The following is a 26,798-nucleotide window of genomic DNA, read 5'->3' on the forward strand; positions in this document are numbered from 1 at the left end:
TTTGTGTCACATAAAACTGAACAAAAAAAAAAAAAAAAAAATGCCCAAGAGGGGATTTCCAGTTAAGGGACTTTCCAACAAACTTGTTACACAACCGCCATGTCGGCCAGCAGCCACTAGAGGGGGATGGGGGAGGAAAAGGAAACAAAAGGCGTTCAGTCCGACCTTGTCTCTTTGATATGCTCTGTTCTTTTTTTCTTTACTATACTGTAATTATTTTTTTAAAAGGGTGGGAGGGAAGAGGATGTGTGTTTTGTTTGGGTGAACGTCCTACTTAACCCGCTCCGCCGTCTCTGATCGCAATAGTCGCGGTGTAGGCACAAGTATTGCGCGCCTCAGGTTAGAGTGGTGCCCAGCTCCTTTTCAGACTTCACGCGACTAGTAAGAAAACTTGCCATCGATCATTTAGAGACGGGACTGCGACTCGGTAGACGGTCCAACAGAGTGAAGTCAATTGGATTACAACACTTCATAAACTGTAAATATAAAGGAGATGGAAACAAATGTGCTTTTGGCTGAAGGTGTTGTCTTTGGAAGCATTTAGCACCCAGACAGGTTGATCCGGTCCCAAGGGGCCGGCACCACTCCAGCAATGTGGCAGTAGCTGGTGTGGCTAAGCGACAAAACATCATGGTTCATACAGTATGTAAGCATAGGAAAATGTAAGTAGGTCCCATGGAAATTTTTGACTTTTTCAATATATTTGGACAGCAAACAGTAGATCTTCATGCAAAGCGTGCCAACAGGTAAAAGTGAAGTACTTGAATAAATGCCACATCAAATTGGCATTGTCCTAATCTAAATTAACAAAAATACAGGTTTATCAAAGGTAAAACTTTTCTACCAATCCCCCCATGTATCACCACTCAAGATTCATACGATTAGCATCAGGTGCTTAAAGATGACATACTTGAACAAATGTTACATATTTGACATGGTGACTTGGTGTCTTCATTTTCATAAGCTAAATGAACAAAAATGCAGATTTGTCACGTGGAAAAATTAAGTCCACCCCTGTGTTGAAACCCATAAACTTAGAATCAAGCCATGATTAAAAGAGCCCTCAGAAAGAAGGTCTTGGATGCTTAGGAGTCTGACAAAGGGTTTAAATGGTTGCCAAATTATCTGAAATTAATCATTCCTTTCTAAAGAAAATCATATCAGCTCAGCACATCTTTTGATTTTATTATGCCATATAGGGAAATTCATTTGGTTTGTGCATCCACCTTGCTAAAAGAATTAAGTGTCTGTGTGTCTGTCCTGTTCCTATGTCTTTGTCATTCCAACAGGTGGTGCATCACAAACATTTGCAGTACTAAAGTTCATTGCATTTGTCATTCCAACAGATGGCACATCACAAACATTTGTTGTAATAAAACATTTGTTGGAATGACAAATGCAATGCATTTTATTATTGCATGCTTTAAAAAATACATTCCAATAGATAGTGCGCTGCAAAAATGAACACTGAAGTCTACATCAATTACTTAGATTTCAGCCGTGACAGCTAGTCAACAACAAACTTACATAGACATAGGTTTTAGTATACAAAAAGTGAGAAAGAAATTTAATATGAAAAAACAAAAAATATCAGAACACCTATATGCATACACATATTAAATATACGTTCATACATATACAAATACAACACATACAGTATACTAAAAACTGTACACCCATCTACGTATATAGTGGCTTATATGAGTCTGCCATGTCAGTGATGGATGTGTATTATTAAACAGCCTAATTGCTGAGGGTACAAAAGATCTCTTATATCTCGAAGTTTTTCTCAATATTGTAAGAATCTGTTTAGTGCCACAGAACTAAAAATAAATGTACAATGTAGTGGGTTTGTGGGATCATTGAGGATTTCTTGTAGCTTTTTAAGAACCAGGTCGTCATATAGCTATTGTCCCGATTTTTATCCCACCCCAATGACACTACTTACTATTTTAATTCTTTGCTGAAGTTTGACTTTATCTTGGGCATGCATGTTGCCAAAGATGCAGGTTAATAAATGTATTTAATAAGGACATTTAAGGAAAATACCATGCAAGATATTATTCTTGCACTTTAGTCACAGATCTGCTAATAAGTCTTTGTTCAGACAAAGCTTTATAGCTATGAATATACAAGAGCATCTTTAGCTTATAGGTGATAACATGTAAATCTTAGATGAGCACATTTACTTAAAAGGTAAAGTAGGTTAATAAATAAATAATTACATTTATATAGCACTTTTCTCAGTACTCAAAGCGCTATCCACACAGGGAGGAACCGGGAAGTGAACCCACAGTCTCCTTACTGCAAAGCAGCAGCACTACCACTGTGCCAATGATCTAAAGCTTAATAGTGGAATATACAGTATATTCATAGTGCTGAGACTCAGGGTTAGAGGCTGCTTCCTAGAGAAGCATCTGAATACTTTAAATGAGCCAGAGAAAAAAGTATAAACCACCTTTGTCATATTGATATGGCACTCTTTCATGGACAACTTTAAGGCAGCAGCATCCTACAGGTGCAATAGTTGCTTATTTAAAATATCTTAAAAATCTTGTTTGTCTAAGCAACCTAGATGCTACAGTGTAAGATTTTCTCCAACACCCGACCTAGTAAATCATCAGGCCATTTTGTTATTGTTTGAATTATAGTTCTTCAATTAGTGTAGAGTTTAGTGTTATATGTATATATTTGCCTGTTTTGGGGGTTTGACATGTGACGATTCCATTTCAAGTCATGTCACTTTTATAGTCTGTGGATGAGTGAGGCATGACACAAGATCCAAAATAAATATTTGGTTTGCCAACTGAGTTGCCCTGTTTAATTATGGCACCAGTAGAAACAGAAATAGTGTTCAGTGACACAAAAAACAAACAGAAACACAAGACCACAGTGCCTCTGTTAATCAGTCAGGTCTGGGGGAGAGCTCTATCTTATGCTGAGTCAACAACCAATTTACTCAAAACTCTGCTGCAAGAGTCCTTACACAGACCTGCAGTGGTGAGCACATAAAACCCATCCTCCTTCACCGCCACTGGCTCCCTGTGTCTTACAGGTTTGAATATAAAATTCTATTAATAGCCTACAAAGCTCTAAATGTCCTTGCACCAGACTACATGAGTGACCTTCTCCTTCACTCTGCTCTTGTTCGCCCACTAAGGTCCTCTGATTCTGGCCATCTTGTTGTGCTTTACACTAATCTGCACTTTATGGATGACAGGGTCTTCAGCTGTATAGCACGCAGCACTTGGAATGACTTCCCGAAATTAATTAGATCAGCTGACTCCATTTATTCTTTTAAAAATCAACTTTAGACTCATCTGTTCACTTAACCTAATATTCTGCCCATTCTTTCAGTTCACCTCTCTGCCCAGATGCTCAGGATAATTTGTGTGTGTGTTACATCACAAATTATGTCATTTGTTCAGGTTCTTCTTCTAGTATTGAATTTAGTATTTTACACTGGTTTATTGTCTTGTATTATATTTACTGATTTATATATTCTGTTTTGGTATTCTATTCTGAAAATATTTTTATCCAATGTTATACAAACCCTGCTGTTTTTTCTGAGACTCTGTGAAGCACATTTAGCAAGAAAAAGGTGCTATATAAATAAAATGTATTGTTATTATTACTTCCAAATCAGACACCACCTTTCAGGAGTGCCTCAAATTTATAGCCCTCCAACAGGAAAAGGGTGGGGTCAATTAGCCTCATTGGCCATCTTCTTGGAGTCACAAGAAAAGAAAGTGACAGTACCATTAGCGATAGCACCCCCTCTTGCTTGGGGTGGTATTGCTTTCCTCATATGAGTCTAGAAGGTGACCCTTGGATGCGTATGTGTGACAGTCACATCACTTAATATGAATGTACAGATGAGTGAAAAACTTGTGTGCAAGGCCTGCAACAGTATAGCCATATTAACTTGAGTGCAAATTTATACAATAAAGTTTACACAAAATAAATACATTTAAATATAAATCCATTAGTCATACTTTGTAAAAAATAAACTCATTACATAAGTAAGAAATTCAGATGTGAGCATCAGTAGGCTTTGCGCCCTAGGAATCAAGTTACCTGAGTTGTTCTATAACATTTCAGTAATTATTTACCGCTCTGATGCTGATCTTTCTGATCTTAAAATAGGCTATTACGATAGCAATTGACGAGAAGAATTCATAAGTAATTGCAGGATTATGGTATTTGAGGGTTCCTCTAGAGTGCCTCTTTCTCTAGCACGATTTGGCTCAAAGACTAATCAGCACATCGTCATCTCATAACAAGCTTATGTTTCGTATTTGATATTTTTCCGTCCAACCGTTTTAGCCCTAGAACATCCTCAGGAAATTGTGACACACACACACACACACATCATCATCATCATCATTGAGATATCAAGGTTTTCGGTATCAGGGAACCCTAATGTTGAAAACTGGATATCGAAATTTTTGATGAATCTAAAGCTCTCGTTCCTTCCCTATAGGTTATGGTGGGGGAGGGCACAAAGCAATAATTAGACATACTGACAATTTATACACAATACAATGCATACTAATAACAAAAAATCAGGTCATTATGCAGAGATTAGTATCTTAACAGCTTGATGGAAGAAGCTAACTCAGAGCCTGCTGGTTTAGGACCTGAAGGTAGTAATGTGGACAGTTCATGACTCGGATGACTGGTGTCATTGAGGCTTTTCCTGGCTTTCCTTAGATGTAGCCTAACATACATATCTGGTGTGTTAAGAACATCATCTCAAGTGACTTGCTGGGTAGGACGCAGTACCCTCTTCAAGGCTGTGTGATTGAAAATAGTGGAGTTCCTATACCATGCATTGATGCAGCCAGTTAGGATGTTTCAGTGGTGCAGGTCTAAAATGATCTGAGGGTGAGCAGGCTCACGCCAAACCTCTTTAGCTGCCTGAGATAAAAATGGTGTTTTTCAGTGTGAACATTCCATGTGAAGTCTTCGGTGATCCGTGCACACTGAGGAACGTAAAAGTGCTCATCCTCTCCACAGTAGTCCCATTGCTAGTGATAGGAAAGTGTACACCTTGTTGCTTCCTAAAGTCCACTGTTATCTCTTTAGTATTGGCTATGCTGAAGGAGAGACAGTTTTCCTGGTACCAGTCAGTCTCATCGTCATTGGAAATAAGATCCATCACCATTTTGTCATCAGAAAAACATACAATGACATTAGACCTCTTCCTAACTGTACAGTCATGGGTGTAGTTGAAATATTGGGACTTAGTACACATCTCTGGGGGGCTGCCATGTTCAGAGAGAGTATATACAGTTAGGTCCATAAATATTTGGACAGAGACAACTTTCTTCAAATTTTGGTTCTGTACATTACCACAATGAATTTTAAATGAAACAACTCAGATGCAGTTGAAGTGCAGACTTTCAGCTTTAATTCAGTGGGGTGAACAAAACGATTGCATAAAAATGTGAGGCAACTAAAGCATTTTTTAATTCAATCCCTTCATTTCAGGGGCTCAGAAGTAATTGGACAATTGACTCAAAGGCTATTTCAATCGCAGGTGTGAGCAAGTCCGTCATTATGTTATTATCAATTAAGCAGATAAAATGCCTGGAGTTGATTTGAGGTGTGGTGCTTGCATGTGGAAGATTTTGCTGTGAACAGACAACATGCGGTCAAAGGAGCTCTCCATGCAGGTGAAAGAAGCCATCCTTAAGCTGCGAAAACAGAAAAAACCCATCCGAGAAATTGCTACAATATTACGAGTGGCAAAATCTACAGTTTGGAACATCCTGAGAAAGAAAGCAAGCACTGGTCAACTCAGCAACGCAAAAAGACCTGAACGTTCATTGAAGACAACAGTGGTGGATGATCGCAGAATTATTTCCATGGTGAAGAGAAACCCCTTCACAACGGCCAACCAAGTGAACAACACTCTCCAGGGGGTAGGCATATCGATATCCAAGTCTACCATAAAGAGAAGACTGCATGAAAGTAAATACAGAGGGTGCACTGCAAGGTGCAAGCCACTCATAAGCCTCAAGAATAGAAAGGCTAGATTGGACTTTGCTAAAGAACATCTAAAAAAGCCAGCACAGTTCTGGAAAAACATTCTTTGGACAGATGAAACCAAGATCAACCTCTACCAGAATGATGGCAAGAATAAAGTATGGAGAAGGCGTGGAACAGCTCATTATCCAAAGCATACCACATCATCCGTAAAACACGGTGGAGGCAGTGTGATGGCTTGGGCGTGCATGGCTGCCAGTGGCACTGGGACACTAGTGTTTATTGTTGATGTGACACAGGACAGAAGCAGCTGAATGAATTCTGAGGTGTTCAGAGACATACTGTCTTCTCAAATCCAGTTAAATGCAGTCTAATTAATTGGGCGGCATTTCATAATACAGATGGACAATGACCCAAAACATATAGCCAAAGCAACCCAGAAGTTTATTAAAGCAAAGAAGTGGAAAATTCTTGAATGGCCAAGTCAGTCAGCTGATCTTAACCCAATTGAGCATGCATTTCACTTGTTGAAGACTAAACTTTGGACAGAAAAGCTCACAAACAAACAGCAACTGAAAGCTGCTGCAGTAAAGGCCTGGCAGAGCATTAAAAAGGAGGACACCCAGCATCTGGTGATGTCCATGAGTTCAAGACTTCAGGCTGTCATTGCCAGCAAAGGGTTTTCAACCAAGTATTAGAAATGAACATTTTATTTCCAGTTATTTAATTTGTCCAATTACTTTTTAGCCCCTGAAATGAAGGGATTGTGTTCAAAAAATGCTTTAGTTGCCTCACATTTTTATGCAATCGTTTTGTTCACCCCACTGAATTAAAGCTGAAAGTCTACACTTCAACTGCATCTGAGTTGTTTCATTTACAATTCATTGTGGTAATGTACAGAACCAAAATTAGAAAAACGTTGTCTCTGTCCAAATATTTATGGACCTAACTGTAGGAAGTAATAGCATCTGACAATCTGACTAGAACTCCATGATCCATCTTCACACAGGCCCAAAGCTCTGAGCTTGCTGTTAAGCATAGATGAAATTATAATAGTAAACACTGAGGTGTAATCTACAAACAGCGTTGTCACATATGCAGTCTGTTTTGTCCAGGTGGGTGAGGATGGTGTTATCACCCATACATGTCAGAGGACTTCCTCACAGGCTCAGTCGAGGTATGTAATAACTCACCAAGATGAGAGGGGGCACTGTCATCTCCTTCTTTCCTCACAATGCCGAGAAGCCGCCCACTGAAAATATTTAGCCCTGCCCCTTCTGGTCCAGCCACCAAAAAACCTTGGGATTGCATCATTACTGGCCAGAGCCACTGGTGAGATGAAGCTCTACTAAGAAGAATGAACCTTGTTACAACCTTTGTTTGAATTACCACTGAAGGGTTGCATGCCATCAAGCATTCTTTCAGTTCTTTTTTCCTTGTTCTTTTGTCTCCAGATGAATATATGGGACAACCCAGTTGGTGCCTTAAAATTTCTTGCCACAATCCTGTGCTGTCATTCTCACTCCAGGCCACAGTGTGTAATGTCAGGGCAATTGCATTATCAGTGGATCTGTTCTGACAAAAGGCAAATTGTAGTGGGTCTAATGTGGCAGGCAACATGGAGCAGATAAAGTGTCTGAGAGATCATTCAAAACATTTGCTTACAATGGGGGCTAGAACAACAGGACATGTATGTTTTTCACAATAGGAACTGAATTAACAAAGTTGTTTTTCATTACTGTCATACTTTTCTTTGTTTAGATGATGCTGTTTGGAATTTGACACATGACTTGTTTTGCTGTGCCAATGACATTACTGTAGCAGCAATATAAACGCAGCAGGGGTCACATTATGCATTATCCGTTGATGGTTAAATTAAAAACAATCTCAAGAATCTGTAGTGTTAAGTAGCTTTTTTTTTCCTTTCAAATAGGTCCAAGCGTCAGGATTGTGCTCTGTTTTTTTGGCTTTCATTTTGCTTTTGGCTCCTGGCTGTTTTTGATCTCTCAGTTTTAACCCTTTGCTTTATCTGACAGTGTCTTAATGTTGTTATTCATCTCCTGGGGCCTCATGTATAACGCCGTGTGTAGAACTCGCACTATAACATGGCGTAAGCACAAAAGCGGGAATGCGCGTACGCATAGAAAAATTCAGATGCATAAATCTGTGCGTACGCAAACTTCCACGTTTTACCGCTACATAAATCCCAGTCAGCGTGAAAAATAGTGCACATGCAAATGCCTGCTGTCCCATCCCAACTCCTCCAAAAATTACGCTTCTTTGAATATGCAGATCAATATAAATAGCCCTTAAGCTCAGCCTCATGTGAAAAGACAATGGGAAAAGGAACAAAAGGAAGTTGATTGAGTGACATAGCATGTCAGAGAAACTCGAAAGCTCAAGTTCACAAAGTCGCACAGTGCCCGAAATAAAAAAGAAGTTGTCAGATATCAAAGTCGCCATGAAAATGCGAGTCGTAGCCCACCGTCTGAGTGTCATATGAAAGCTTATTAGGGTACAGACAAAAAAAAATAGGCACACAGTGGGAAAAAAGCACAAAATGTCAACTTTAATCTGTAAATTTCCACTTTAATCACGTTGTTTATTTTGTCATTAAAGTAGAACATTATAAACTTCATCTTAAAATCATTTAATTTACTAGTTTTTCAAATCTCATCGTAACTAAAGTAGCACATTAAATACTTTGTTTTGTATTTGATCTTCTATGTGCTCTATGTGTGTGAACTACTATGTGCTTCCGGGCTTTCTCTTCCTCCGACAGGACACAGAATCCATTACATTCGTGATATTGCAGCTCTATGAATAATTAAAATACTGAGATGTATACATGATATCATTTTCATGATGATAGGAGTTAAATCATGTTATTAAACATGGGAACACGGTGGCGCAGTGATTGTTCATGTCTCACGCAAGATGCTTGCTCTGACATGCGCGACCTTCGATGAAATAATTTATTGTAGCAGTCTTCTGCAGAGGGGGAAAAGAGAGAGTGTTATCACACAGCGCCACCCTCAGCATTGATGGAGAATTACATTCACCTGAGCTCTTAAACTTTCTCCCATGCACACGCATGTGGCAGTAGTTACATAGTTTAAGAGTCTTTGGCATACATCTTACCATTAACTTTGGACTTTTTTTATAATGCTACTGTTAAAAAGCTAAAACGTCATATTCTATCATCATCTCCATGGTAAACATCCTTGAAAAAAATGGTACATAAAGTACAGGAAAGACAAACTCAGAAACACTCACGAACTCACACAGAAAGTTTTCTCTGATACTTAAATATTCTGAGAGCTGCACATACAATATGTCTGTATCCTATGTCAGGCAGTTATATTCTAACCCATTTATTCCTGAAAAGGGTCGCGAAGGGTACAAGGCAGGAACAAACCCTGGATAGGGCATCAGTCAATCACAGGGCAAACACACACACACACACACCCACACACAAACAAACCACAGACTAGGGTCAATTGAGCATCACCAATTCTCCTAACCTGCATGTCTTTGGACTGTGGGAGGAAACCCACTCAGGGACGACCTGGCATGTGAACCCAGATCTTGTTACTGCAGGGCAGCAGTGCTACCACTGTGCCACTGTGCTGCTCTGTATCATATGTTCATTTTAAAATTTCTGCTTAATATTTTTGCTCACAGAATGTCTACAGAGCATGATGTGCTTATGATGTGTGCAGAGTTTCTTAAAATTAGCATGTGAAAAATGCATCCTCCAATCAAATGTTACCCTTGAAAAGACAGCCTTTCACAAAAACAGAATTCTTTGCGTGCACAAAAGTGAAAAACAAAACAGACAAAATCACTTGTGTTTGTTGAAACACAGTAAGAACAAATGAAGCAAGTGGATGACAGATTAGGTGTTTAGGTGTACAGTAACTGACCTGATTTGATACTCCTCAGCGCAGGATGCCAATTGAGCACTGTAGGCCAGAGTCCATAACAGGGTCAATGAATTAACAGCATACATTCACTGAGCACATTCTTAGGACCACTATAGTAATAGTGGATATTGCCCTCCTTCTGGTTTCAAAACAGCCTCAGTTCTTTATGGCATGGATTCCACAAGGTACTGGAAACATTCCTTTGAGATTCTGGTCCATATTGACATGATTCTGCAAATTTTTCATCTGTACATTTCCTCTGCAGCTCTCCCATTCAACCACATCCCAAAGCTTGTCTAAGGGTTGACTGGGCAGGCCAACGAAGAGCACTGAGCTCAATGTCATGTTCATGAAACCAGTCTGAGATGACGTTTGTTTTGTGACATGGTACATCATTATGCTGAAAGTAGCCATTAGAAGATGGATAAATTGTAGCTATGAAGAGATGCATGTGGTCAGCAACAATACTCAAGTAGGCCATGGCATTAAAACAATGTTTGATTGGTATTAACATTCCCAAAGTGTATTAAGTAAACATGCCCCCCACCACTATACCACTGCAACCAGTGTGGATTGTTGACACAAGGCAGATAGGGTGCATGGATTTGTGTTGTTAGAACTATATTGTAACCCTGCCATCTCTGTATTTTAAAAAGAAATCAAAATTCATCTGACCCAGCTACATTATTCTCATTTTCAGCTCTCCGGTTATGGAGAGCCTCTGCCTACTACACCCTTAACTTTCTGTTCTTGGCTAACAGGAGTGGAACAAAGTTCCTAATTCCCTCATAGTAAGGTTAGTATGCTACCGGATGCTTGTATTTGAGGAGTAGCTAGTGGCAGGATTTATACGTAAGTTATTTCTTAAAAGTTAAATGGGTGTTTAAAGGTGTGATAAAGTGGTCTCCATGAAGTAAATGGTGCATAGGTTAACAATCGCTGGAATATGTGATTATTGTGCATAGAAGCTGCACATCTTCTGCTTAACCTTGAATTTAGTTCTGTATTATTAATTGTGTACTTCAAAATCACTTAGATTTTATCTGTCTATCAGACTTGCTTTATCATGTCATCTAGGATAGAGGCATCATATATATGTATACAAAAGTATGAATAAAAATGAGAGTTAAATGTTTGCTTCAGTCTCTAGTCTATGACAGTCTATTAAACTGCACCCTACGAAGGACCCTTGATTGCCACTTGTTAGAGTCTAACATACCCTAACATGGACTTAAAATATCCTGTTTTTCATTCTTCCCTATTTGTCACTGGTAAGAAATCCCTCAAAGTTCTGTCCTTCTCCATTTCACATCCTCACACAGAGAGCCTGGCAACAAAGGAGGGAATTTCCCTCCTTTCTAAGTGAACAAGTGAGTTTTCTTACTCCTAAGCTGCATCTGAGAGGGTCTTATCTTACACTGTCCCTCTAAGCCTTGCTGCTACCTTTCTACACTCATCCCTTTCCTAAAAGACCCCAGACAAGCCCCCAAATGTCTCTAGTGAGAAATGATTCAGGGTGGTATTCAGCACAAGTAATAATTATATAACAATAATTTGTAATTATATAAATGGGGTTACTTCATTTGTTGTAATGCAAATAAATAGTCCAAGGTCCTGTAAAAAGCATACACAGGAAAGTCTGAGGAAAACATCCTTAGCTTTCTTCCTGTATATAACCTCTATGTGGTTCATTAAAAAGTGCACTTTGGTTCAACATTAGGGTACAATTTGTTAATTATATCATGCCCTGGCTTATCTTGAGACTTTACCTTTGGGCTCCAGTCCTCTGAAATGTGACTTTGGTTATTGAGAGCTCTCAGTTTATAAGGAAATCACATGAGCAGAACTATTTAGTTTGACCTGAATTTTCTTCCACCACCCATGCATTATCAAAGCTGCATAACCCAGTTCATCACTGTAGGCACCTCACAGCAAAATTTGAAACAAGGTTAATCCTTTGATCTGGCACAATTTTCAGTTCATCTGAGACAAGATACCTTAAGAAAGATGTATATTCCTTTTTAAGCAATTCCCCACATTAGGTGTGTTCTTTAGAACATTTAAACATTAGAACCATCTAGACAAGAACAGGCCATTCAACCCAACAAAGCTTGCCAGTCCTGTCCACTTAATTCTCCTAAAAAAACATCAAGTCGAGTTTTGAAAGTCCCTAAACTCCTACTGTCTGCCACACTACTTGGTCACTTATTCCAAGTGCCTGTGGTTCTCTGTGTGAAGTAAAACTTCCTAATGTTTGTGTGAAATTTACCCTTAACAAGTTTCCAACTGTGCCCCCGTATTCTTGATGAACTCATTTTAAAGTCAGAGTCTCAATCCGCTGGACTAATTCCCTTCATAATTTTAAACTCTTCACTCATGTCACCTCTTAATCTTCATTTGCTTAATCTGTAAAGGCTCAACTCTTTTAATCTTTCTTCATAAATAATCCCCTGTAGCCCTGGAATCAGCCTAGTTGCTCTTCTCTGCACCTTTTCTAGTGCTGCTATGTCCTTTTTTGTAGCCTGGAGACCAAAACTGCACATATGACTCCAGATGAGCCCTCACCAGTATGATATAAAGCTTGAGCAGAACCTCCTTGGACTTGTACTCCACACATCAAGGCGCTATATAACCTGACATTCTGTTAGCCTTCTTAATGGCTTCTGAACACTGTCTGAGAGTTGATAGTATCGAGTCCACTGCAACTCCTAAATCCTTCTCAAAAGATGAAGTTTTGAATTTCAGAACTCCCACTGTGTATTCAAACTTGACATTTTTACTTTCTACCTGTAATACTTTACATTTACTGACATTAATTTTCATCAGCCACAAATCTGCCCAAGCTAATATACTGTCCATGTCTCTCTGTAATGATTTAATGGATTCAAAATGATCTGCCAATCTATCTAGTTTGATATCATCTGCAAACTTAACCATCTTGTTACTTATATTCCTGTCCAAATAATTTATATATATATATAAATATATATATATATGTATGTATATATATATATATATATATGTGTGTATATATATATATATATATATATATATATATATATATATATATATATATATATATATATATATATATATATATATATATATATATATATATATATATATGTATATACTGTATATATATATATATGTATATATATATATATAAACATATTAAAAGTAGCAGTGGCCCCAGCACTGAACCCTGTGGACCACCCTTCTTAACATCATCCAGTTCTGATGAGGCTGCACGCATCATCACCCTCTGCTTCCTGTGTCTGAGACAATTTTGCACCCATCTACAAACATCACAAACATCACCCTCAACTCCCATTTCTTTTAGTTTGAAAGGTTTTGCTTGTTTCTGGCCAGTTAAAATTCACCTCTGATAGATAGATAGATAGATAGATAGATAGATAGATAGATAGATAGATAGATAGATAGATAGATAGATAGATAGATAGATAGATAGATAGATAGATAGATAGATAGATAGATAGATAGATAGATATGCTTCATTTGTCCCAAAGGTAATATTTAGCTTTTTACAGAAGATCATGAAATACAGAAATATTATAAATAAATTACAGCACCCTTCAGATGCACACCAGAGTCAGAATATTAGAAAAGTTGTGACAAGACCAGGCCATTTAGCTAAACAAAATAATCCATCCTGTTTATCCAGATTGTCCAAAAACACTTGAGATAGAGATTTGAAGGTCCCTAATGTCCTACTCTGCAACACACTATTCTGTAATTTATTCCATGTGTCAAAAATCAAAAAGCACAACTTGGAGTGCTGCAACAAAAGGTCCGAATGCTTATATGAAATCAGAGATTTCAGTTTATGGTTTTTAATAAATTTGCAATAATGTGGAATGGGCCATACTGTAGAGTTCAGAAACTTTCAATATGGCACTGTCATGAAACGTTTGCCACAAGTCAGTACATGAAATGTCTGCTACTATTGTGAAGTGGAAGCATCTGAACAACAGCTCAGTCATGATGTAGTAGACCACCCAAACTCAAAAAGCAGGAGCCTCATGCATAACGCCGTGCATAGAATTCGCACTATAACATGATGTAAGCACAAAAACTGAAATGTGCTTACGCACAGAAAAATCCAGATGCAGCAATCTGTGCATACGCAAACTTCCACATTCTTCCTCTACATAAATCCCGATCAGCGTGAAAAGTAACACTCGTGCACACGCCTGCTGTCCCGCCCCAACTCCTCCCAGAATTACGCCTCTTTGAATAAGCAAAGCAATATAAATAACCCTTAAGCTCAGTGTTCTGTGAAAAGACAATGGGAAAAGCAAGAAGGAAAATGGAAGAATTTCAGCGAATACCAAGTGGAGGCAAAGAAAAACATACTATTTGTTGGTTTAAACAGTGATAACAAACAACAAAAGGAAGCTAATCGACTGATATAGCATGTCGGAGAAACTCGAAAGCTCAAGTTCACAAAGTCGCACAGTGTCTGAAATAAAAAAAAAGTTGTCAGATATCAAAGTCGCTGTGAAAAGGCAAGATGTAGCTCACCATCTGAGTGTCATATGAAAGCTTATTAGGGTACAGAGAAAAAAAAGGCACACAGTGGGGAAAAAGCATGAAATGTCAACTTCAATCTTGAAATTTCCACTTTAATTATGTAGTTTATTTTGTCATTAAAGTAGAACATCATAAACTTCATCTTAAAATCGTTTAATTAACCAGTTTCTCAAATCACATCGTAATTAAAGTAGCACGTTAAATGCTTTGTTTTGTATGTGTTCTTCTATGTGCTCTATGTGTGTGAATCACTATGTGCTTCTTAAACCGGCTTTCTCTTCCTCTGACAGGACACAGAATCCATTACATTCGTGATATTACAGCTCTCTGAATAACTAAAATACTGAGATGTATACGTGATATCATTTTCATGATGACAGGAGTTAAAGCACATTATTAAACATGGGAACACGGTGGTGCAGTGATTGTGCGCGACCTTCGATGAAGTAACTTATTGCAACAGTACTCAGCGGCGGCTCTAGGCTCGTGGCAGCCCTGGGCAGAGAAAGAATCTGTGGCCCGGCGGATGGCCACGTCCATTGCGGACACTGCATTGCCGCCTCGTGCTCATGACACAAGCGTTTAACTTTTGCCGAAATTTGCCGCTGCGTTTTTAGCTGTGTTGTTATTTTCTCTTTCTGTTTTATATTCAGTATATATTGGCGTGGCGGCCACTGGGATTTGGCGGCCCGGTGCAGGTGCACAGTTTGCACATGCCTAAGGCCGCCCCTGCAGTACTGTCTCTTTCAAACGTACTAACCTCCAATTCCTGTCCTTCCTTTTCTTTCTCCAAGTAACCGATCGCCACACAATCAGCTCTGTAATAGACGTTAAGCCATATGTAAGCTTATAACGCTGATTCCTCAAAACTTTTAAGGAACATTGAAATATCTTCGTAGTACATGTTTAATTATTCTATCGTTCACGCCTGTCCCAGTGAAGCATACAGTGCTTTTATCTGTATAATATAATAAACATATTTGGCTGCATTTCATCTTAAAAATGATATCGTCGTCATATGTAAATACGCGCTTTATAAAGTGGCTCAGGTTGTGCAAGTTTACAGTGAGGTAATTGTACTTATAAGTCCAAACAGTTCTACGAGGAGCACTTGATGGACTGATTGAGTGCGTTTAGAGCTCTTGGGATGAAACTCTTTCTGAACCGCGAGGTCCGTACAGGAAAGGTTTGATGCATTTGCCGTGTGAGAAGTAGTTCAAATAGGAAGCATGGCTGAGGCAGCGTGTGCTTGATGCTGTATACCGATAATTCTCTTTCCGATCAGCTGTTCCGAGTGGTGCCGTGAGAGTAATATGGAAAAAGATGATCTGCTGTGGCAACCCCTAAAGGGAGCAGCTGAAAGAAGAAGAAGAAGGTGCAGTGAGAGTAACAACGCTAAAGCAGTTATGGTATTTGGAATAGTTTGACCATTCCGTGGACCATTATATTGTTACTGGTTAATTACAATCAGATGCATTAAACTAATAAACAATATGCGGTTAATTTCAGTGTATTTATAAAGCCGCGTCAGGGACGTGGATCTGAAAAAGAATGATAAACCACACAGGAACAGTAGCACTGCTTTGACGCTGGGTGCCGCCAGTCTGCAAAACCGAGCGGAGAACTTGCGTATGACAGGGTATGAGGTACCGTGGAAATGTGTGTGGCTTTACGCCAAGTTTAGGTTTTATACATCGCGATTTGAACATGGAAACGTTCTTACGCAACATTTCTGTGCATACGCACCGTTTATACATGAGGCCCCAGGACTGCCAAGTGCTGAAGTGTATAGTGAGTAAAAATTTCTTATCTTCAATTGCATCACTCGCAACAGATTTCCAAACTGCCTCTGGAAGCAACATCAGTATGAGAAGTGTGTGCTAGGAGCTTCAGAAAGTGGGTTTCCATTTGCATGTAAGCCTAATATCACTATGTGCAATGCCAAGCATCAGCTGGAAGGATGTAAAGCACGGCGACACTGAACTTGTATTTTTTGGAGTGATGAATCATGCTCTTTTGGCTCTTTTCCAATGCTCTTTTGGCTGAGTGGACACAAATTCCCACAGACGCAATACAAACTGTGTGAAAAGCCTTCCCAGAAGAGTGGGAGCTTTTATAGCCCCAAAGGAGGAGGCAACTTCATATTAATTCCCATGGTTTTGGAATGAGATGTTTAACTAGTACAGGAGAGATAGAATTGTGTCCATAAACTTTTGGCCTTAATTTAATTATAGATAATGTCTCCTATAACTGAGCTTGCTCTTTTATTCAGGTTGTTGATTGTATATGTGTCCGTATAGTCTGCAAATTGCTATACCAATTTTATAAAATAAATCATCTCACCCAGTTTTTTTCTTTCCCTTTCGTAAAAATAGCAAACTTGTGAAAGAAACAGGCCTGTACATCAACACTGCTTAGAACACAGATACTCACTATTAAAGAAGAGATTTTAATGTTGTTACCCAGCATGCACTGGATCTCGTTCATTTCTCTGGGATTTTTATAAACAAGAATAACTAAAGCAAAAAGGATACCCCTGAGTACAATTTGATATACCATAGCAAAGTTTCTGTATACTTCTATGATTGCGAGATTTCAGTTTTTCATTTTAATCAATTTGAAAACTTTTCTGAAAACCTGCTTTTACTTTGTCATTATGTGTTATTAAGTGTAGAATAATGGGAAAAAACAATAAATCCATCCATTTAAAATTAAATGTATAACACAATTAAGTGTGCAGAGAATGAAAGGTTCTTAATACTTTATGAAGCCACTGTATATCAAATATATGTATAAATAAAGTAATGTATTTATTAGTATATAGTAGTAATGATTGCCATAAGCATTACATCCAATGCTATTCTAAATTATTATTTATTGACTGGTGTCAAGCATATTGTATACACTTGTAAGACAGCTGAAGGGCTCTGGTGGTGGCAGTTGCCCACTGAACCAGGAGTTGGCGCTTTTTGCTAATGCTGTCTCTCTTTCTTCCTTCCTCTGCAAAACAGAAGAGTGACAGCCGTTCCACGTCTGCCATCACTTCTGTTGTTTGCCCTTTTGGACCAGCCCCTTCCTGCCCGGAAGCCCTATGACTGAGATGGGTCAACCTGCAGATCACCGCAGCTCCACGATTCAGTAACTCCACTGGAAAGCCAATTGGATTTCAGGTTTATGTTTGCCCTGTGATGGATTGGCACCTTGTCCAGGGTTTGTTCCTGCTTTGCACCCTGTGCTAACTGGGATAGGCTCTAGCACCCCACATGACCCTGTTCAGGATAAAGCAGGTTAGAAAATGACTGACTGACCCTCTGATAGAGCTCCACAGAGGGCTTTATCCCTATTACAGGATCAAAAATCAAAATTATGTTCATAATCACTGACTTTGAAACTAATCCTCACATGTTTATGTTTGAAATTGGTCATTTGTAAATTTTTATCACGATCTCCCTTCTTGTCCAAATTAAGCGCACATACCCGGCCTTCTTTCCACTAGAAGGATTGACAGATTCTCAAAACACATGAATCTTACCAAGTCATTATCACTAGTCCAGGTTGATTCCCATGGAAATGAAATGTTTTGCTTTCTAACTGAGTAACACCCTCTAAATCTTGCTTTTCTCTGCACTTCTGTTTGGCATGACAAGATTTTCAAGATTAAGGCCTATTACCCGAAATCCATTAGCTGCCAAGGTTAAAGCATCTCTCATACAAGGTGACTCTCATGTTACACTATTAACATTTCTATAAATATGATTTCATGCTTTTGGAAGCCAGCTCAGGGTGGACACCATGACCAAATATTTTTGTAAAATAATATTAGGAGCTGTTAAACTAAGTAAATTCCCTGCAATCGACTGGCACCCCATTCCATAGATTGTTCCTGCCTTGTGCATGATGATGCCTGCTGGGACAGGCTCCAGCTTCTCCATGACCCTGCTCAGGATAAGCAGGTTTGAAAATGGATGAATGGATAGACACTATTGCGTATCAAAGTGTCAGAGGGGGACATTTTTTTGTGCACTGGGTGGTTCCATTAGGCACCCATTGTTGGGACTGGGGGGTGAGAAGTTAAAAGGCTGTCTGCAGGATGTAGGTATTTGCCATATTGCAAAGGAGTCACATTGTCTGGTTGAGATTACAAACAATACCAAGTTGTGATAACAGAACTGCTCCTTCCTTGGAGGATGTCTGTATTTACCTGAAATTAACATGTTTGACAATACTGGTTTCTAATCAGCAGATCTGTACTCATTAATGGTTGGTAACAATACATTTTGTTAACTTTTGTTTTCATTAATTGTTAAACCCAGGAAATTAGATGTGCCATTGATTAAACTGATTGTCCAGGACTGACAACAGCAGGGACTGAAGGAGATTTAAACTCCTGGGCAGCAGAAGGCAGAAGGGGACAGTCCACAGAAAACGCTGCCAAGACACTTGGACAGAGTACAGGGGCTCGCAGGCAGACAGGGGTACGTGGTTGGCACGACGTGAGGCACAAGGATGGCAACACTTCCAGGGAGGAAGAGATAGCTCCACAAGGAGACGCCGGTTGTGGGTCCAGCGAGAGAGGGAAGCCGCATGAAAGGACCAAGCAAAGCTGGCAGACGACAAATGAGGCGTGCCTAGGTCACAGCAACACAAGGAGCCCAGTGTTGGAAAAAAAAGGAACGACGAGGAGACGCTGACAGGGATTCAATGTTTTGACAAAAATTCTCTTGGGAAACGAGTGTCTGGTGAACAGAGTGCATCTGTGGACAGTTGAACGATTAAGTGTTGGGGTAACACAGTGAGCAACTTGGAATCTGAACCACTAAAGGTTGTATCCTCCAATTCTTGTTTTTAACGGACTTTTAGAGTGTGGACTGTGTGTTTTCCTTTTTAAAAAAGGAAATTCGTTCCTGATATGTTTAGATTTTGTTATGTTTGTTTATCTTTGTAATGTACTTTATATTTTCTTGTGTAATAGAACTTACTGTGTTTTTTTTCTGAAATCACTGTTGTGTCTTTCATTGTGTGTTTACTCACCGCCCAAATTAAAGAAACCTGTGTGCTATTTTCAGTAAATTTCAAGAGTTCCCAGTCTCTTAATAAAACTGGGTGGCGTAGTTGGATATTTTAATGGTGACAAAGTTAGATTACTTGTAAGTGTGACCAGACACCTGTTACAAAAGAGTCACCCTTCAATTTCCTCCCATGTATGTGATACCTCTCTGGACCGAGACAAAGTTCTGCTGCTAACTGTTGTCACACACGTGCGCATGGGAGGCAGCTTAAGGCTTTGAGTAAGGGCAGTTCCGAGGCATACCGGGATGTGGCAGAGTGCACTGACTCTTTTTCTCCCTTTCCTGTAGAACATTCCCGGGAGATTCCACCTGGCTCTCTTGACATCACTTCCGGGACCGAGCCTATGGAAGGAGACCTTGCCGACTCCGGCCCCTGTGATGTCACGTCCGGGCTCGAACCAATGGCTGAAGACCTTCATGAGCCCAACCCCTATGATCTCACTTCCTGTCTTTCCCTTTAAAAGCCTGCACCTTTTCCCTATTCCCTCAGTTCTGTTTTGGACTTGGTTATGTGCACATCAGTGCCGTATTCATTTAAACGACTTTTGCTGCCAGGAAACCAATTATACGGGTGGCTGCTCCAAACCTTTCTATGACTCTGTGTCGAGTTTGTGACACTGTCTAGTCTTTTTTCTTCCTCCACAGTGGAGTGAAACTGACCAATGAAGGGCAACTGACTCCAGTCCCTGGAGCATACAAGTATGACTGTCTTGAATGAGACAGCACTTCTTTCCTGAGCGACCAATGTGAAGGAGCTCCTCAATTATCCAACAGCAGATGAAATAGCCATTGTTATTCTATCTACATTATTCTGAAATACCTATATTGTAATAGGTTTTGATTTTTCATGCCATTGAGTGTTGTTTTTGTTTACACTGTTAAGTAAATGGGGACGGCCGGGTTGGCGCCCCAAAATTTATCCTTGTCTGAGCCTGTCATTCCATCAGACAACCACAACAGAAACTGAATGGAAAAAAAACTAATAAACATATACTGTACACTTTGATGTCAACCCCGTAATATACCAGGAAAATGTAGTAATAATAATAATAATAATAATTAACATGTTTTGCAGATTATTATTTTTTAACTTTTGGTTGAATATAATACAGAATAATTCTACATGAGAAATACACCTAGCAGTATTAATAATTAGAACTAATTGGAATCTTTACCTGGATGTCTAGTAATTAGTCAAAATGTAAAATCCCTTGAAATACAAAAAAGCCGATCTGTACATTCTGTGGACCATTAGCCTCTGCAAACAGTGCAACACTCATATAAAAAGTAGTAGATACTCATTAGCTGAGTAAAATGCAAACATTTAAGAAAAGGGGAAAAACGTGGTTGACGTAAAACAGATTATTTATCTATCACAGTGCGGTCCTGTTTCCTCAGATTTTCGTTAAATCTTAATAGGTGTTTCCCAATTCCTATGATACAAATTTAAGTCTAGAGCTGTCCAAATCATTGATTAATCTCTCCAAACTAGCTAGATATAATATGTTCAATAAAAAGTTCACTAAAATGGTATTTAAACAAACAGTTACTGTATTCTCAAACCTGCTTATTCCAGATCAGGACAGACTGTGGAGGTATAACCACTCAATCAATTTGTGATATATATATATAAAATATACAACTAGATATTTAATATCATAGCTTTTATGATCATGAGTGCTGTGTTATCTAAAGTATAACATCACAAAATAAAAGAAAGTAGTGAGCTGAAGAGCTTGAGTTTCCTTTCACGTGCAGACTTGTGAAATTGGCACAAATCTTCATTTTGCATGCGATTTTACAACCGTGAAAGTCACAAACCAAGAGTGTTTTGGAGCTTTAAAAGTGGGCGGTGGTTGAAAGACAGGAACATTGCTTTTTAAGAGTTTCACAATACCACACACCCCTTTAGGAGTTGTATATTTCTCAGAAAAAGGTCCAGATGAAAATAAATACAGGAAAACTTACTTTCGGAAACTTAACATGGTTAAGCACAACCCATGATAAGACAAAATGAAGTACTCTTCAACAAACACTCTAATCTGTGAGACAATAAAATAGTTTTCCCAGTAAGTTGAGAAGGAAACATGGTACCCTCAGTCTTAAATGAGGTCCCGTCAAAACTTTGTGCTCACTGATAACAATATTTCCCATCAGCCCCAATGCTCTCTTGGTGCCTGATAGGAACTGAAGTCCCAGTGTCAGTCCTGATTTTTGCACCATTCTATTATGACTCCTTTCGCTAATACTGCATATCTTTATATACAGTATAATAGGCTACTGTGGCTGTTAGTTTGTCTGTCCAGGATTTTAAATCACCTGTAGCTCACAAACTGTTTCACCTATTGACCTGAAATTTATTACACATACACTATGTCAGCGGTTCTCAAACTGTGGGGTGAGCGAAGTAACAAAAAAGGGGGCGCAAATGTTGCCATATGTGGCGTAATTTCGCTATTTGTAGGAAAATATTAAACCTGTAGCGGTGTATTGGCAGCAAAAAATATAGGAATAAATTTTATTAGGGTTTCAAAAAAACCCTAAAAGGGGGGGCGCGATTAAAACTATTATGAAAACTTGGGTCGCAAATACTGAAAGGTTGAGAAACGCTGCACTATGTGATGCCATTCTCATCCCCACCACCTTCGCCGTCACTTCCTCTACCTCTTCATATCTTAAATCATTCTTGAGGCAAATTGAAGACTTAAGTGCCAGCTTAAGTGAAAAATGAAAGAAAACGTACTAAGTAATTGCAACACAAACACTGATTTAATCAGATTTAACTCAAAAAGATGCTGACGAAAGAAGAGAAGAAGCGGTCCGCTATGGTGGAGAAAAGAAGAGCTCCTCAGGATGCAGCAAGCGCATCAACCTCTGAGCAAACGAATGTTAAATGTACCAGCTTGTCAAAACTGCAGCATCATCCATAACGACCTTTCCACGTGCTCTGACTGCAAGATTAGAATATACATAATGCATTGATTCCTCTGTAAGCAGGACGTGGGTCACTAGACCATAGTTAGTGTGTCACCTTCTCACAGATTCCTCTAACAAACATTTCCTTATCTGCCCACAGGGCCCTCGCAGCCATCCTTATCAGTTCCTGGTACAGACCAGAGATGCCATCAAGCCGCGCACTGCGACTCCTCTCGATGATATCCAGGGTGCCCCTCGAGATGAAACACCTCCTTCTGGGAACACTGGCAACACCAAAATAACCCTCAGCAACCTTCAGGGTCTTGTCATAGAAGGCCTCCCACATCACATTAGGATCAGCAGTCATATCCAAGTGTGCATGTTCCTCACCCAAACTGCATGCAAACTCATTGGAACTCACAACCCCTCACTGTTAAATAATGATGTATTTACATACAAATGAGCACAAGAGTACTAAATGTATGACATCAAAGAATGTGATAAAAGAATAGGAAAAAAGTCAATAAATCCAAACAAGAAAAAAAAGCTAAAAATAGCTCAGAATAATCTGAAATAGCAGCATATCCTGACAGGAAATAGTTTCCTGAAAATGAGGTTGTCGTGCCAAGATGGCAAAAGCTTCCTCCACAGTAAAACATAACATAATGTCAGACTGGGAGCAGTTGGAAACAGCAAAAAATGCTTTTTATGAAATAAACGGAAGTTCATGAGAATCAAATTTTTCTCACAATCAATACGGTGCTAGCCTTTCAAAACTGTTAGAGCTCCAAATCAGATTGCAATTCGTTTTTTTTATTTCTGTATCTATAAACCGTGCCACCTGTCTAAGATGAATTGAAATCTAAATAATCAATGCAGATTATTGCAGTTTGCAGATTCACTGCATATGTCTTTAATATATGCCATTTGGTATAGAATCGGGTATAAAATTTTGCCAAATCAATATGTGGACAGATGATCCGTTGTGGCAACCCCCTAATGAGAGCAGCCTAAATTAGAAGAGGAAGATATAGAATTCGTAAAAGCAGTGTAAATGTCTGTGATTCGCCATGTGTTGGAATGACAGAGTCACTGCAACTGGGCAGACACACAGATACAGAGATACACAGACACTTATCCTTTCATTAAGGTGAATGTTTGCCACATACTTTGTATGTACATAAACCATCAACAATCACTTGTTAAAATTTCAAAATAAAATATTGGTAGTGAAGTGACCCCCCCCAGTCACCTGTGAATAACTGCAAATAGCAGACCACAAGAGCAGACATTTTTATAAATAACCAGTAGCTGTTTTTTAACACAGTATGTTTAAGCACCAAATTGGGTAATCCTGCCTGGATTTAGCATTTTGCAATTATCAGGATAGAATTGAGGGTGTGGAGGTGATGGAACGACTAGCGTCAAGTGACCATAATAGAAGACAGTTAACATTGTTTTAGAAGAGTGCGAATGCAAAAACCAAAGCTGTTAAGTTTAACTTTGGTAGCAGATGTGGCAAAGTCTGAGGAGGATGGTCTAGGACAGCGGCTCTCAAACTGTGGGGCGCACCCTCCTAGGGGGCGCAAAGTAACAAAAACGGGGGCACGAATGTTGCCATATGTGGCGCAATTTCGCTATTCGTAGGGAAATTTTAAACTTGTAGTGGTGTATCGGCAACAAAAAATATAGGAATAAATTTTATTAGGGTTTCAAAAAAACATTAGAGGGGCGCGATTAAAATTGATAGATAGATAGATAGATAGATAGATAGATAGATAGATAGATAGATAGATAGATAGATAGATAGATAGATAGATAGATAGATAGATACTTTATTAATCCCAAGGGGAAATTCACATACTCCAGCAGCAGCATACTGATACAAAAAACAATATTAAATTAAAGATTGATAACAATGCAGGTAAAAACAGACAATAACTTTGTATAATGTTAACATTTACACCCCCAGGTGGAATTGAAGAGTCACATAGTTTGGGGGAGGAACGATCTTCTCAGTCTGTCAGTGGAGCAGGACAGTGACAGCATAATTTCATAATTGTTATGAAAACTTGGGTCGCAAATATTTAAAAGTTGAGAAATGCTGGTCTAGGATAAGATTTTAAGTGTGGAAACAGTTGAGGAGCAGTGGAACAGGTTGAAAAACATTTTAAATGTAATGCAAGACAGATACATCCCAAAATTTGGAATTTGTAGGAAATGTTAAAAAATTCCACATTGGGTTAATAAATTGTTGAAAAGAAGCTGCAAAGGAAAATGCAGCTATATAAGGCATATAAGACTAATAACTCCAATGTGAATCGTAGGTCGTATGAGAACATGGGAGCAACCATTAAGAAAGATATTAGTAGTGAAAAACAGTCAGGGAGGAGGTAAAGTGCATCAGGAATAGTAAAAGGGAATTAAAAAATGCAAACAGTGAATAGCAGATGCTCTAAACTTGCAGTTTTCTGAGGTCTTCAAATGTGTGGAAGTAGATAACATCCCAGCAGTGAAAAGGACTACTTAAGGATATCCTGAGGGATTTGGAAATTGTAGAGGAAGAAGTGCTGCTCAGATTAAATAGGCTGAAATGAAAGAAATCATCAGGACCTGATAATATTTATCCTTGAGTTCTTAAGGAGGTTAGCTAGTACAGATATGAACACTTGATGCATATTTTTACGAAGTCACTGCACACTGGGGAAATTCCAAAAGACTGAAAAACGGCAAATATTATTCCGTTTTATTAAAAGGGTGGGATTACATCAGGGATCAGCTCTGAGCCCTTTCTTATTTGCAATGGTGATCGACAGGTGACAGACGAGATTAGACAGGAGTTGCCATGGACTATGATGTTTTCTGATGACATTGTGATCTGTAGCGATAGTAGGGGGGCAGGTCGAGGAGACACTGGAGAGGTGGAGATCTGCTCTAGAGAGGAGAGGAATGAAGGTCAGTAGGAACAAGACAGAATACATGTATGTAAATGAGAGGGAGGTCAGTGGAACAGTGAGGATGCAGGGAGTAGAGTTGGTGGATGAGTTTAAATACTTGGGATCATCAGTACAGAGTAATGGGGATTGTGGAAGAGAGGTGAAAGAGAGTGCAGGCAGGGTGGAATGGGTGGAGAAGAGTGTCAGGAGTGATTTGTGACAGACAGGTATCAGCAAGAGTGAAAGGGAAGGTCTACAGGATGGTAGTGAGACCAACTATGTCATATGGTTTGGAGACGATGGCACTGACCAAAAACAGGAGACAGAGCTGGAGGTGGCAGAGTTAAAGATGTTGAAATTTGCACTGGGTGTGATGAGGATGGACACAATTAGAAATGAGTACATTAGAGGGTCAGCTAAAGTTGAACGGTTGACAGGCAAAGTCAGAGAGGCGAGATTGCGTTAGTTTGGACATGTGCAGAGGAGAGATGCTGGGTATATTGGGAAAAGGATGCTAAGGATAGAACTGCCAGGGAAGAGGAAAAGAGGAAGGCCTAAGAGAAGGTTTATGCATGTGGTGATAGAAGCAATTCAGGTGGTGGGTGTAAGAGAACAAGATGCAGAGGACAGGAAGGTATGGAAAAAGATGATCCACTGTGGCAACCCCTAATGGGGCAAGATTAAAAGGGTGACTATGCAGATCCAAGCAACTATAGGACAATAAGTGTAACATGCATCACAGGTAAATTAATGGAAGTAATTATTAAGGATATGATTGAGCAACACTTGGCAAGAACAGGAGTTTTACTGATTGTAGTGACCGAAAGAACGAGATTGCGAATACAAGCAGCTGAAATGAGTTTCCTCCGCAGGGTGTCTGGGCTTTCCCTTAAAGACAGGGTGAGAAGCTCAGTCATCTGGGAGGGGCTCAGAGAAGAGCCGCTGCTCCTCCGCATCGAGGGGAGTCAGATGATGTGGCTCGGGCATCTGATCAGGATGCCTCCTGGACGCCTCCCTGGTGAGGTGTTCTGGGCACGTCCAACCAGGAGGAGGCCCTGGGGAAGACCCAGGACACGCTGGAGGGACTATGTCTCCTGGCTGGTCTGGGAACGCCTCGGGATTCTCCCGGAAGAGCTAGAAGAAGTGGCCAGGGAGAGGGAAGTCTGGGTATCTCTGCTCAAGCTGCTGCCCCCGCGACCCGATCTCGGATAAGCGGAAAAGGATGGATGGATGGATGGATGGATGGATGGATGGATGGATGGAGTTTTACTGAACAGTCAGCATGGGTTCAGGCGAGGGAGGTCATGTTTTACCAACATGTTGGAATTCTATGAGGAAGCAACAAAAGGATATGATCAGAGTGGAACCTATGGTATGATTTATCTGGACTTTCAGAAAGAATTTGA

The 26,798-nt window shown here is 39.5% G+C and overlaps 1 long non-coding RNA gene across 1 annotated transcript; it reads left to right on the top strand.

Moving 5' to 3' along the window:
- LOC127525956 (uncharacterized) lies at window positions 1–20,459 on the top strand. Its single transcript, XR_007933566.1, has 2 exons — window positions 1–662; window positions 20,186–20,459. It is a non-coding gene; the product is annotated as an uncharacterized LOC127525956 (long non-coding RNA).
- Window positions 20,460–26,798: the final 6,339 nt, after the last annotated feature.

Source organism: Erpetoichthys calabaricus, chromosome 15 (assembly GCF_900747795.2).
Source record: "Erpetoichthys calabaricus chromosome 15, fErpCal1.3, whole genome shotgun sequence".
NCBI lineage: Eukaryota > Metazoa > Chordata > Cladistia > Polypteriformes > Polypteridae > Erpetoichthys > Erpetoichthys calabaricus.